General features: G+C 43.5%; 1 protein-coding gene across 9 annotated transcripts in view; it reads left to right on the forward strand.

The window, feature by feature from the left end:
• The window catches only part of adgrb3 (adhesion G protein-coupled receptor B3), a 418,594-nt gene that overhangs the window by 300,749 nt on the left and 105,084 nt on the right, over positions 1-12,761 (forward strand). The gene's annotated exons all lie outside the window — the stretch shown is intronic.

Below are 12,761 nucleotides of genomic sequence, written 5' to 3' on the forward strand. Positions count from 1 at the left end.
GAAGGAAAGGTCAGAAAACATTTTTATGGACTAATGCAAAAAGTAAACGTGTTGATGTTTTGTGGGATTGGCTTGAATAAGTTTAGGATATTCCCTAAAATAACATTAAAACCTGCAAACATTAAAATGTTTGTAGGGTCTTTAAAGGTGAACTGCACTTTATTTTAAAAATGTGTGTGTCATTAACAATCTTTTTTTTTTTTTTTTGCATAGTATCTCGTAAATACTGTAAACGCTAACAAAAGTCAGCTAACAATGGAAGTAACGGGATTTTCTCTATTCCGCCTATAAAGCACTCTAAAAACATCTAGGAACCTCTATCAGCATTAGCATGTTGTATACATGCTGTGTATGCTGTGTATATTTACATGCTGGGCTGGTCTGGTTACACATAGTCTGCGGTTGTGAGGCCGGTTGGATGTACTGCCAAAATCTCTGAAACGCCTTAGGAGATGGTTTATGGTAGAGAAATTAACTATCAAATCATGGGTAAAAGCTCTGGTGGACATTCCTGCAGTAACCATGCCAACCGTACGCTCCCTCAAAACTTGCGACATCTGTGGATTGTGCTGTGTGAAAAGACTGCACATTTCAGCGTGGCTTTTTATCGTGGTCAGCCTAGGGCACAATTGTGCAATAATCATGCTGTTTAATCAGCATCTTGATATCCCACATCTGTGAGGTGGAATGGATTATCTTGGCAATGAAGAAGTGCTCAATAACACAGATGTAGATAGATTTGTGAACAATACTTGAGCGGAATAGGTCTTTTGTGTATATAGTAAACATTTTCAATCTTTAAGTTGATCTCATAAAAAATGGTAACAAAAGCAAAAGTGTCGCGTCTATAAGTTTGTTCAGTATAGTAATAGGCATATTCATAATAACGTAGTTTGCTCATTTTAAGCATAAAGCGGCAAAATAATTTATCAGACAGATCACAACATTCACTATTTCCTTCAACAACAACAACAACAATAACTACTTCTACTACTACTACTACTACTACTACTACTACTACTACCACTACTCATGGCAGACTTCATGAGAGACAACAAATACTTTGGGACAAATGATGATCCACAACCTTAAAGCAGTTTTAGAAGCTGAGCGATGGGCAGATCCAGTAAGTAGCCCTATTGCTAAGTGCTAAACAGGAAATACTAGCTACAAACATAATAAAGCAATAACTTACTGTACAATGTCTGCTCTTCATGGGATGCCGATTGATGGGATCTTTATGTCTTCCCATTTATAAGAAGAATTAGTCATCATCCAGGTTAAAAAACAAAAAAAGAAAAGAAAAACTAAACAAGTGTCTTTTTCTGTTTTTCTCACAATCTCCAGGTCTAAGTTGAATGTCAAAGTTGACCAATTTCTCGGTTTATGGCCACAACCTTCTACTATACATGTTAGAGGCACGATTAATAATTTACAATTAACTTGCAACAACTCAGAGGCGATGCAGCAGCTCACCAGCTCAATATGTCAATAGTTGCATAAGCTTGTTACCGCTCTGGGATCACGGCGCCGCTAAATGTAGTTCCTCGGAGTTAACATTTATGATGTCAAATTATATTGCAAATATTTGGTGAATATTTAGGTCACAAGATGTAAACGGAGTATTGTTGATGATTTGTGGATGTTTTTTTTTTTTAGTGCTTTATGAGCGCAATAGATTACTCCCTTTAGCTGCATTGTTTTCCACCTCGTGTTTTAATGCCATTTTTGCATGTGACTTCACATCCGGTTGCAAACTCCGCACCGGCTCAAGCACCAGGTTGGGAAACAAGCATAGATTCTTGCAATGTTGCAACTCTCCATACCAACAAAACAAGAAGGCGCTCAAAAGTACGGAAAGATTCCACTTTTCAAGATGCGATAGTGCGATGCAAATTAAGGATTATTGTATTTGCCGTAGACATGCCACTCAATAGCATCAGCAATCTTACGTGGCAATTTTAACGCCTCCAAATTTGGTAAAAAAAAACTACAATGCATGTTACAGTCAAACAGATGGAATATAATGAGTATAATACTTACAGTACAAACACTTTGTAGACTGGCTTAATTAACTTAATGGCAAGGACTACTTCCTGACTAAGACAATACTCTACACCAGTGGTTCTCAAATGGGGGTATGCGTACCCCTGGGGGTACTTGAAGGTATGCCAAGGGGTACATGAGGTTTTTCAAAAATAGTCTCGAAAAAGCAACAATTCAAAAATCCTTTATAAATATATTTATTGAATAATACTTCAACAAAATATGAATTTAAGTTCATAAACGGTGAAAAGAAATGCAACAATGCAATATTCAGTGTTGAGAGCTAGATTTTTTTGTGAACATGTTCCATAAGTATTGATGATAAAGATTTCATTTTTTGTGAATAAATGTTTCAAATTAATTTCATGAATCCAGATGGATCTCTATTACAATCCCTAAATAGGGCACTTTAACTTGATTATTACTTTTATGTGTATAAATATTTATTTATAATTGAATCACTTGTTTATTTTTCAACACGTGTTTAGTTATTTGTTTATCTTTTTTTCCAAATAGTTCAAGAAAGACAACTACAAAAGAGCAATATTTTGCACTGTTATACAATTTAGTAAATCAGAAACTGATGACATAGTGCTGTATTTTACTTCTTTATCTCTTTTTTTTTCAACCAAAAATGCTTTGCTCTGATTAGGGGGTACTTGAATTAAAAAAATGTTCACAGGGGGTGCATCACTGAAAAATGGTTGAGAACCGCTGCCCTACACTACTGCCATTTAGCATCTTGGAATTGCAACTGCATGCAAAGTCTACTATGTAATACAGTACAGAAGTACAGAACAATACTTGCAAATTGTAAGAAAACAAGATAACAACTGGACAGTGTAGCTCCGAGTGAAATATTGGATTTTTAAAATAAAATATTTTTGAACAAATAACATTTATTAGTACATTTAAACACACAAACATGTACTGAAAATGTTTTTATTGGTACCGATTACCAGGTAGCAGGAATGTGTACCGTATCAATTCAAATGTGAAAAAAATACCCATCCCTACTTTACAACATACTGATATTTTACTGGAAGAAGTGGTAGGAATGCTTTCTAAATGGGTAGGTTGCTCTGCAAGTGTACTGCACTTTTTGCATTATTTTAAAACAGGTTGCCTCTAAATTATGTCAAATAAGGATTCATTATTGCATGAATAATTATAGGTAAATAACTAGGAAAAAGCAGCAGGGTATTCCAAACAAACACCTGATGTCAAGTCCCTTGGACCAGCATGACACGCAGGGACAGGGCAGCCATTGCACTGGCAATGTGGCGTTCACAGGTGGAGCAGCTGGCATCCGTACGGGTGTGCTCCTCTCAGCAGGATCAGCGCAACAAGAGGAGGTGTCAGACTTGAGGGTTCTCCCTTTACCAAATGTCAAGCTTGTGAAGTTCCTAAAAAGAAGTCGAGGATTACTTTCTTCCCTCTAAATACCGTCGTTCTAGCACTCTAACAGCGAGCGGGCGAGTTCAACAATAATTCGTTTTATGTCCATTTTGCAGTCCGTCACTAAAAGTGACTTAAAGCTTATAAAAGGTCTGTCAAAAATATTCTCAGCTCCTCTGGTGCTAGAACGAAAGCCTTTCCTATTGTGACACTTTTTCTATGCTTGGAAAGTGTTCCTTTTTTCAAAAAGAGAACACCCTGTTGACTTTAAAATCACGGGCAGGTATACAATCCCGACCTTGATGAGAGTATTTTGGACCTCAGGGCATTCAATAGATTGCAACTGGACTGTTTGGTTTATCTTAGTAGTGTCATCCGAGTAGGCTTCATCAGAATAGAAAAAATAGAATAGAGTTTTATTGTCATTATTGCAGTGAACAGGTTCAAAGAACAACAAAATTGGAGCAGATCCCCTAAGGTGCATATACAATATGGTAATATAAATAGTAAAAAAAGATAGAAATAAGAGATCCATCCATCCATCCATCCATCATCTTCCGCTTATCCGAGGTCGGGTCGCGGGGGCAGCAGCCTAAGGAGGGAAGCCCAGACTTCCCTCTCCCCAGCCACTTCGTCTAGCTCTTCCCAGGGGATCCCGAGGCGTTCCCAGGCTAGCCGGGAGACATAGTCTTCCCAACGTGTCCTGGGTCTTCCCCGTAGCCTCCTACCAGCTGGACGTGCTCTAAACACATCCCTAGGGAGGCGTTCGGGTGGCATCCTGACCAGATGCCCGACCCACCTCATCTGGCTCCTCTCGATGTGGAGGAGCAGCGGCTTTACATTGAGTTCCTCCCGGATGGCAGAGCTTCTCACCCTATCTCTAAGGGAGAGCCCCGCCACCCGGCGGAGGAAACTCATTTCGGCCGCTTGTACCCGTGATCTTATCCTTTCGGTCATGACCCAAAACTCATGACCACAGGTGAGGATGGGAACGTAGATCGACCGGTAGATTGAGAGCTTTGCCTTCCGGCTCAGCTCCTTCTTCACCACAACGGATCGATACAACGTCCGCATTACTGAAGACGCCGCACCGATCCGCCTGTCGATCTAACGATCCACTCTTCCCCCACTCGTGAACAAGACTCCTAGGTACTTGAACTCCTCCACTTGGGGCAGGGTCTCCTCCCCAACCCGGAGATGGCACTCCACCCTTTTCCGGGCGAGAACCATGGACTCGGACTTGGAGGTGCTGATTCTCATTCCGGTCGCTTCACACTCGGCTGCGAACCGATCCAGTGAGAGCTGAAGATCCCGGCCAGATAAAGCCATCAGGACCACATCATCTGCAAAAAACCGGGAAACCTAATCCCGTGGCCACCAAACCGGATCCCCTCAACGCCTTGGCTGCGCCTAGAAATTCTGTCCATAAAAGTTATGAACAGAATCGGTGACAAAGGACAGCCTTGGCGGAGTCCAACCCTCACTGGAAACGTGTCCGACTTACTGCCAGCAATGCGGACCAAGCTCTGACACTGATCATACAGGGAGCGGACTGCCACAATAAGACAGTCCGGTACCCCATACTCTCTGAGCACTCCCCACAGGACTTCCCGAGGGACACGGTCGAATACCTTCTCCAAGTCCACAAAGCACATGTAGACTGGTTGGGCAAACTCCCATGCACCCTCAAGAACCCTGCCGAGATTATAGAGCTGGTCCACAGTTCCACGACCAGGACGAAAACCAGACTCTTCCTCCTGAATCCGAGGTTCGACTATCCGGCGAAGCCTCCTCTCCAGTACACCTGAAGAAATAAGAGATGTATCTATATATATCCACACACATGCATATATGCATACATATGAATATATATACACACATACATATAACATTATTGCACATTATAGTCCGAAAAAAAAAAAAATAATTAAAAGACATGACACATGAGGACCTGATGGACATATTTGGCTCACTCTGTGCCTGTTTATTACTACTATGGCTCTTGGCTCAAAGCTGTTTCTTAGTCTCTTTGTGCCAGCTTTTAGCACCCTATAGCGTCTGCCCGAAGGTAGCAGTTCTAGGTGGCAGTGCCCAGGATGCTCTGTGCTTTCCTGAGACAGCGGGAGCTGTACAGATCAGCCAGGGGGGAGAGGGGGCATCCGATGATCTTCTGGGCGGTCTTTATGACCCTCTGGAGCGTCGTTCTGTCTGCGGCCGTGCAGCTGCTGAACCACACGCAGATGCAGTAGGTCGGGATGCTCTCAATGGAGCACCGGTAGAAGGACACCAACAGTTCCTGAGAGAGGTTGTTTTTCCTGAGTATTCTCAGGAAGTGAAGTCTCTGGTGTGCCTTCTTGATGGTAGCCGTGGTGTTGATATTCCAGGATAGGTCGTCGGCCAGGTGGACTCCCAGGAAGCGGAAGTCGGAGACCCTCTCCACGCAGTCACCGCTGATGATCAGGGGCAGGATGTCCGTTTTATTCCTCCTGAAGTCTATGACCATCCCCTTGGTCTTGGAGGTGTTCAGGGCCAGGTTGTTGACTGTGCACCAATCCGACAGCTTCTCCACCTCGTCCCCGATATGCAGCCTCGTCTCCCTCCGAGATGAGCCCCACTACGGTGGTGTCATCCGCAAATTTGATGATGGAGTTGCTAGAGTGGGTAGGTGTGCAGTCGTATGTGTAGATGGAGTAGAGAAGGGGGGCTCAGCACGCAGCCTTGTGGAGAGCCGGTGCTGAGGTACAGGCTCGATGACATGTTGCGACCCAACTGCACCCTCTGGTGGTGGTTGGATAAGAAGTCATTTATCCACATGCAGATGGAGTTCGATAGACCCAGGTCTGCCAGTTTGGACACCAGTCTATCAGGTATAATGGTGTTAAATGCCGAGCTATAATCCACAAAAAGCAGCCGCACATAGCTCCCCCCAGTCTCCAGCTGACCCAGGGAGGAGTGTAGGGCTGTGGCGATGGTGTCCTCCGTGGACCTGTTGGCTCTGTAGGCAAACTGGTGTGGGTCGAGCTCGGGATGGAGGACTAAGGTAATATGGGTCCGTACCAGCTTCTTGAAGCAGTTCATAGCTATAGGTGTAAGTGCAACTGGACGGTAGTCATCAGGCAGCTGACAGAGTTCTTCTTCGGCACCGGGATTATTGTGGAAGTCTTCAGGCATGATGGGGTGACGGCCTGAGAGAGGGACTGGGTGAAGATCTTAATAGATACTCCGGCCAGCCGGTATGCACAGTCCCTCAGTACCTGTCCCGGGATCCCATCTGGGCCCGTAGCCTTTTTGGGTTCACTGCCCTCAGCGTGCGTCTCACCTCATACTCCTCCAGTATCAGTTTGTGCTCAAAGACTTAGATCGGTCAGATCTAGTCTAGCGGCTGGTGGCAATACCCAAAATATTTATACTCCAAAATCGGGAGGGTGTACATGGTCAAGAATGGTTCCGCCCTATTGTAAAGAGAAAAACAACTGTTTTGATGCATCACCTCCCTGTTCACCTGTATTCCAACCCAAGATGCAGTCGAGATAGTGAGGCAACATCTACTAGGACACACTTTACAGGGACAGATCCTCACTAAACCCAGAACTGATATACCTTACTTTCAATTCATGGGAACGTTTTACTAACAAAAACATGGTTGTGCTATGGGATCGCCCGTATCCCCAATAGCAGCAAACCTTTACATGGAGGACATGGAAAATAGAGCTTTGAGCTATTTCAAGGGAAGAGCAGCAAGTCATTGGTACAGATATGTGGATGACACATGGGTAAAAATCAGAAATCAATAAGTGCAAGCCTTCACCAAGGACATTAACTCAGTAGACAAAAACATCAAGTTCACACATGAGGATGTCAAAGACAGTAAGTTGCCTTTTTTGGACTGTGATGTCAGCATTGTAGAAAACAGGGTCCTCCACACAAACCGATCAATACCTAAGGGACGGTGTGCCGCAGTTGGGAGATTGGCTGTACCAGCAAACCAACTTCAATCAACCTCACCACGTCCGTTGTGTCCTTGAGAAAGACACTTCACCCTTGCTCCTGATGGGTCGTGGTTAGGGCCTTGCGTGGCAGCTCCTGCCATCAGTGTGTGAATGTGTGTGTGAATGGGTGAATGTGGAAGTAGTGTCAAAGGGCTATACAAGTATAACCCATATAACATATATATACTTTTTGAACACAAACTGGGCGTTATCAGACCCCTACAACACAAAGCTGATAATGTTCCTACCAGCCCAAAGGCCATAGAGAAAGAGCATAGGCATTTGAGGGAACCCCTCAAAACCTGTGGTTGCTCTTAAAACCTGTGGCAACCCCAGCTGGTCGTTTGTGAAAAGTCCATTCAGTTCCAGAAACAACAAGAACAGAGTAGACGAAGAGAAAAAAAGAGACAGAAGTGAAAATGTTATCATTTCATATGTATCAGGACTAACTGAGCAACTCAGACAATTTTTGAACCAACACAACATCCCAGTACACTTCAAACCAGGCAACACCCTGAGACAAAGACTAGTGCATCCTAAAGACCGGACACCCCACACCCACAAAATCAATCTGGTGTATGCGATCCAGTGTAATGATGAAAGCTCTTCTCTCGCTTCCCTACATCATCTGATACTACGTCACCTGATACTACATCACCTCATATTACTTCACCTGATACTACATCACCTGATACTACATCACCTCATATTACTTCACCTGATACTACATCACCTGATACTACATCACCTCATATTACATCACCTGATACTACATTACCTAGTACCAACCTCGTCATGTCCGTTGTGTCCTGAGCAAGACACTTCACCCTTGCTCCTGATGAGTGCTGGTTAGCGCCTTGCATGGCAGCTCCCTCCATCAGTGTGTGAATGTGTGTGTGATTGGGTAAATGTGGAAGTCGTGTCAAAGCGCTTTGAGTACCTTGAAGGTAGAAAAGCGCTATACAAGTGCAACACATTTATTTATTTATGTGTTTATTGGGGAAACAAAACAACCACTGAGCCAATACGTGGCACACCATAGACGGGCAAACGACCTGCACCAGCACTCCTTTGAGAACAAAAATGTACACATTCTGGCTGGGGAGGACGGACGGTATGAAAGAGGAGTGAGGGAAGCTATCTATGTCAGGGTTGAGAAACCATCCCTGACCAGAGGAAGTGGTCTGCGACACTACCTGTCTTCCACATACAACACCGTCCTTTCAGCCACTCCTAAAATGGCACAAATGGCATGTTTCTAACTATCGACTCTGCTAAATTGCTGAGTCTTTAGTTAGAAACATGCCATTTGTGCCATTTGTTTAAACCTAAAGGAATTCTAACGTGGGGGATCATGACTGTTTTGGACCGGTTGTAGTATATCCACAGCGATCGTATCTTCCACAAAATACCTCAATGCTAACGAGAGGAAAATACACTGCTTTGACAGTAAGATTGCTTGTTTGCATCAAAACAGTTTTTTTTCTCACTACGATAGGGCGAAACCATCTTTGCCCAGGCACGCCCTGCTGGTTTTGGAGTATACCGTATTTCCTGGAATTGCCGCCAGGTATATAGTGTGTGCCTGCCTTGAATTACTGCCGAGTCAAACTCGCTTTGCAAAATAATTAGCGCATGCTTAGTATTACCACCGGGTCAAACTTGTGTCGTCACGAGTGACACTTCCCCTGTCATCATTTTCAAAATGGAGGAGGCTGATTTCAATACCGGTAATTTAAAATCGCATAAAGGGAAGAATATTAAGAACTTTTCAGTAGGATTTAAGGTCCTCTCCACAGGTACCTCTCCAGTACCTGTGGAGAGGCGGAGCCGATGGTCTGACAGACAGGCAGGGCACGCTGGAGCCCGGCCCAAGATAGCGGCGAGGAGACGGCGAGCGAGCGGAGAGGAGGAGCGGAAGAGCGACCTGGACTGAGGTTTTATTGAAAAATAAACAAAGTCAAACTGCTCAAGCCATGTCCTTCCTTGGTGGTCCTGGGAACCCGCAAGACGACGGCTTGAGACCGTCACACTACCGTAGCTGTGTGTGTCCAATAAGAGTCATTAAATGACTCCCGCCTCCTGGTGGTAGGAGGTGCTAGTGATCCTTCTTGTGACTACTCGGCTGCAGAAGAAGTGACAATGGGTGACGTGATATGTGCTGGGACAAATATAACGGACCTTCTGATAGCAGTTTTCTAAACTGGACTTTCAATCAAAGCAGGAGGTAATAAAGGAAGATCTCCATCGAGACAGAGAGACTTTTAAAACTGAAGAACGATAAGGAAGACTTCTATAAACAAGTTGTCGATGATTTTGATCAGAAAAAGCTGGCATGGACTATATTTATAAGTAAAGGTAAGACCATAACGTTTTTTTATTAAATGTGCTTTTCATGATGGTATCCCTACATCACACTCAAATTTTTACTGCATGTCTTTGGTAAGTGCCGGAGTGAGATGAGGTTTTAAAATAATTAGCGCGTGCTTACTTTTACCGCATGCCTTTAGTAAGCGCAGGAGTGATAAGAGGTTTTAAATTAATTAGCGCCCCGGCGGCAATTCAAGGAAATACGGTACATATTTGGGGTTTCAACAACAGCCACTACACTGGTAACCTGACTCTCGCCAGATCCTTGTTGTTCGCTGAGATCCACACAAGGATCTGGAAATGTTCAATAAGAGATGTATTTCAGAAGGTGGGGCCTTGAAAAAAAATCATTGTATGCGATTGGATAAACCACTTGTCCGTTATCTTGAATGAAATGCTACTACAACCACTCACATCGAAATCAACCCTTGACGCTGATAAGACCGACGCTGGGAAATTCAAACCTGGTCAGAAGAAGGGCCAAAACATCCTTGCCACCAATAAATGCCTTCAAAATCGTTCTCTATTCATCTTTTAAATAATTAATATTCGATAGATTCGACAAAACAGTTGCAATAGCAGAATCAATGTCACCACACGATTCAGCGAGGGCTGTGTGCTACCATTGTTGTTGGAATCAAACAGTCGCTTCGGCGCTACGTCACAGCTATGAAATCCCACATGGCAATCCTGATTGGTTCATTATTTTTTGCTATCTTGAAGGAGTTTGCAATGCCTTTGAGCCCAGATCATTGTGTCGAGTGTTGTGTTCCGACCCGGTCTTCTGCCGGTCACCTCCCAGAGTTCGTTGGATGACACATAAGCTGGTTTTAAATGAATTCCTGAGACAGAGTAGCTTATCTTGATATTTTATTACCAAAGCTTTGGGAGACCAAATCTATGCAACGACACATTCAAATCGCATCGCCTTAGTTTATCTAACATTCAAACGGGAAAAGACTACTTCAGCCCCCACCCTCTCCAGATGGGACATAAAGGTTCCTTGTTCAACTAAAGATAAGATATTTAGGGAGAACTCCAACTTCCTACTTTCCAAAACTTCAAGACTAACACACACACAGTTTACTTGCAAACAAACCGAAAGAGAACAAATGGAATAACACTAGCTGCTTCAAATATGACCAGACAAAGAAATAACTCTAAAATATGGATATATGTAGATATCTATCTCCATCAGGAGCTCAGCAAACTACAAAGATCTGGCGAGAGTCAGGTTACTAGACTAGAGCTGACCAATCTAAGACTTGAACTGACCTATCCATGAGCATGAACTGATGAAGCCTACTCGAATGAGAGGCAAAGCGTCTCTTAAGACAAACCAAACAGTCTATTTGCGATCGATTAAATGCCCTGAGATTAAAATGACCTGGAGGAATGAGAACTTTCATAGACAGTATTTTGATGTGTACATTGCACATTGCACTGCCACAATTTGGCACAGCTTTTATGCTCCTACCGCTTTGTGCACAGGGTTTCTTTGAAAGCATTTCTGTTGATTACACTGTAATATGTGACGGTTTTCCTCCCAGAGAAAATAACATTCTGCAGTAAAATTATTTGTCCTGACACAACATTTGATAGAATATCTTGCCTTTTACTTCAAAGTGTTGTTGCTTTGTACAGAATCAAGTAGAAAAATGCAACTCGAATCCTTAAGGCATACAAAAAATGTTATCTATCACAATTAATAGCCACAACATTGAGTATTCCTGGACAATATAATGTGATCCAACTCTTTGTGCAATTGTTACGGTAAAGAATTGGACATATTGTGTAGTGAATGCATAAAAATAATCATTGTGTCCCACCAATGTATCATTTCGTTTTAAGATCCCTTAGAGATAGGGTGAGAAGGTCTGCCATCCGGGAGGAGCTCAAAGTAAAGCCGCTGCTCCTCCACATCAAGAAGAGCCAGATGAGGTGGTTCGGGCAACTGGTCAGGATGACACCCAAACGCCTCCCTAGGGAGGTGTTTAGGGCACATCCGACAAGTAGGAGGCAAAGGGGAAGACCCAGGACACGTTGGGAAGACTATGTCTCCTGGCTGGCCTGGGTATGCCTCGGGATCCCCCGGGAGGAGCTGGACGAAGTGGCTGGGGAGAGGGAAGTCTTAGGTTAGGCTGCTGCCCCCGCGACCCAACCTCTGATAAGCGGAAGAAGATGGATGGATGGATGGATGGATGAAAAAAAGATCACAGCTTATAAACAAACCCCATTTCTATATGAGTTGGTAAATTGTGATAGATGTAAATATAAACGGAATACAATGATTTGCAAATCCTTTTCAACCCATATTCAGTTGAATGCACTACAAAGACAAGATATTTGATGTTCAAACTCATAAACTTTATTTTTTTTGCAAATAATAATTAACTTAGAATTTCATGGCTGCAACACGTGCCAAAGTAGTTGGGAAAGGGCATGTTCACCACTGTGTTACCTTTTCTTTTAATAACACTCAATAAACGTTTGGGAACTGAGGAAACTAATTGTTAGAGCTTTGAGAGTGGAATTCTTTCCCATTCTTGTTTTATGTAGAGCTTTAGTCGTTAAACAGTCCAGGATCTCCGCTGTCGTATTTCCATCCATCCATTTTCTACCGCTTATTCCCTTTTGGGGTCGCGGGGGGCGCTGGCGCCTATCTCAGCTACAATCGGGCGGAAGGCGGGGTACACCCTGGACAAGTCGCCACCTCATCGCTTCATAATGCGCCACACATTTTCGATGGGAGATAGGTCTGGACTGCAGGTGGGCCAGGAAAGTACCCGCACTCTTTTACTTCGAAGCCACGCTGTTGTAACACGTGGCCTGGCATTATCTTGCTGAAATAAGCTGGGGCGTCCATGATAACGTTGCTTAGAAGACAACATATATTGCTCCAAAACCTGTATGTACTTTTCAGCATTAATGGTGCCTTAACAGATGTGTAAGTTACCC

The sequence above is a fragment of the Nerophis ophidion genome, linkage group LG09 (assembly GCF_033978795.1).
Source record: "Nerophis ophidion isolate RoL-2023_Sa linkage group LG09, RoL_Noph_v1.0, whole genome shotgun sequence".
In the NCBI taxonomy this organism is placed as follows: Eukaryota; Metazoa; Chordata; class Actinopteri; order Syngnathiformes; family Syngnathidae; genus Nerophis; species Nerophis ophidion.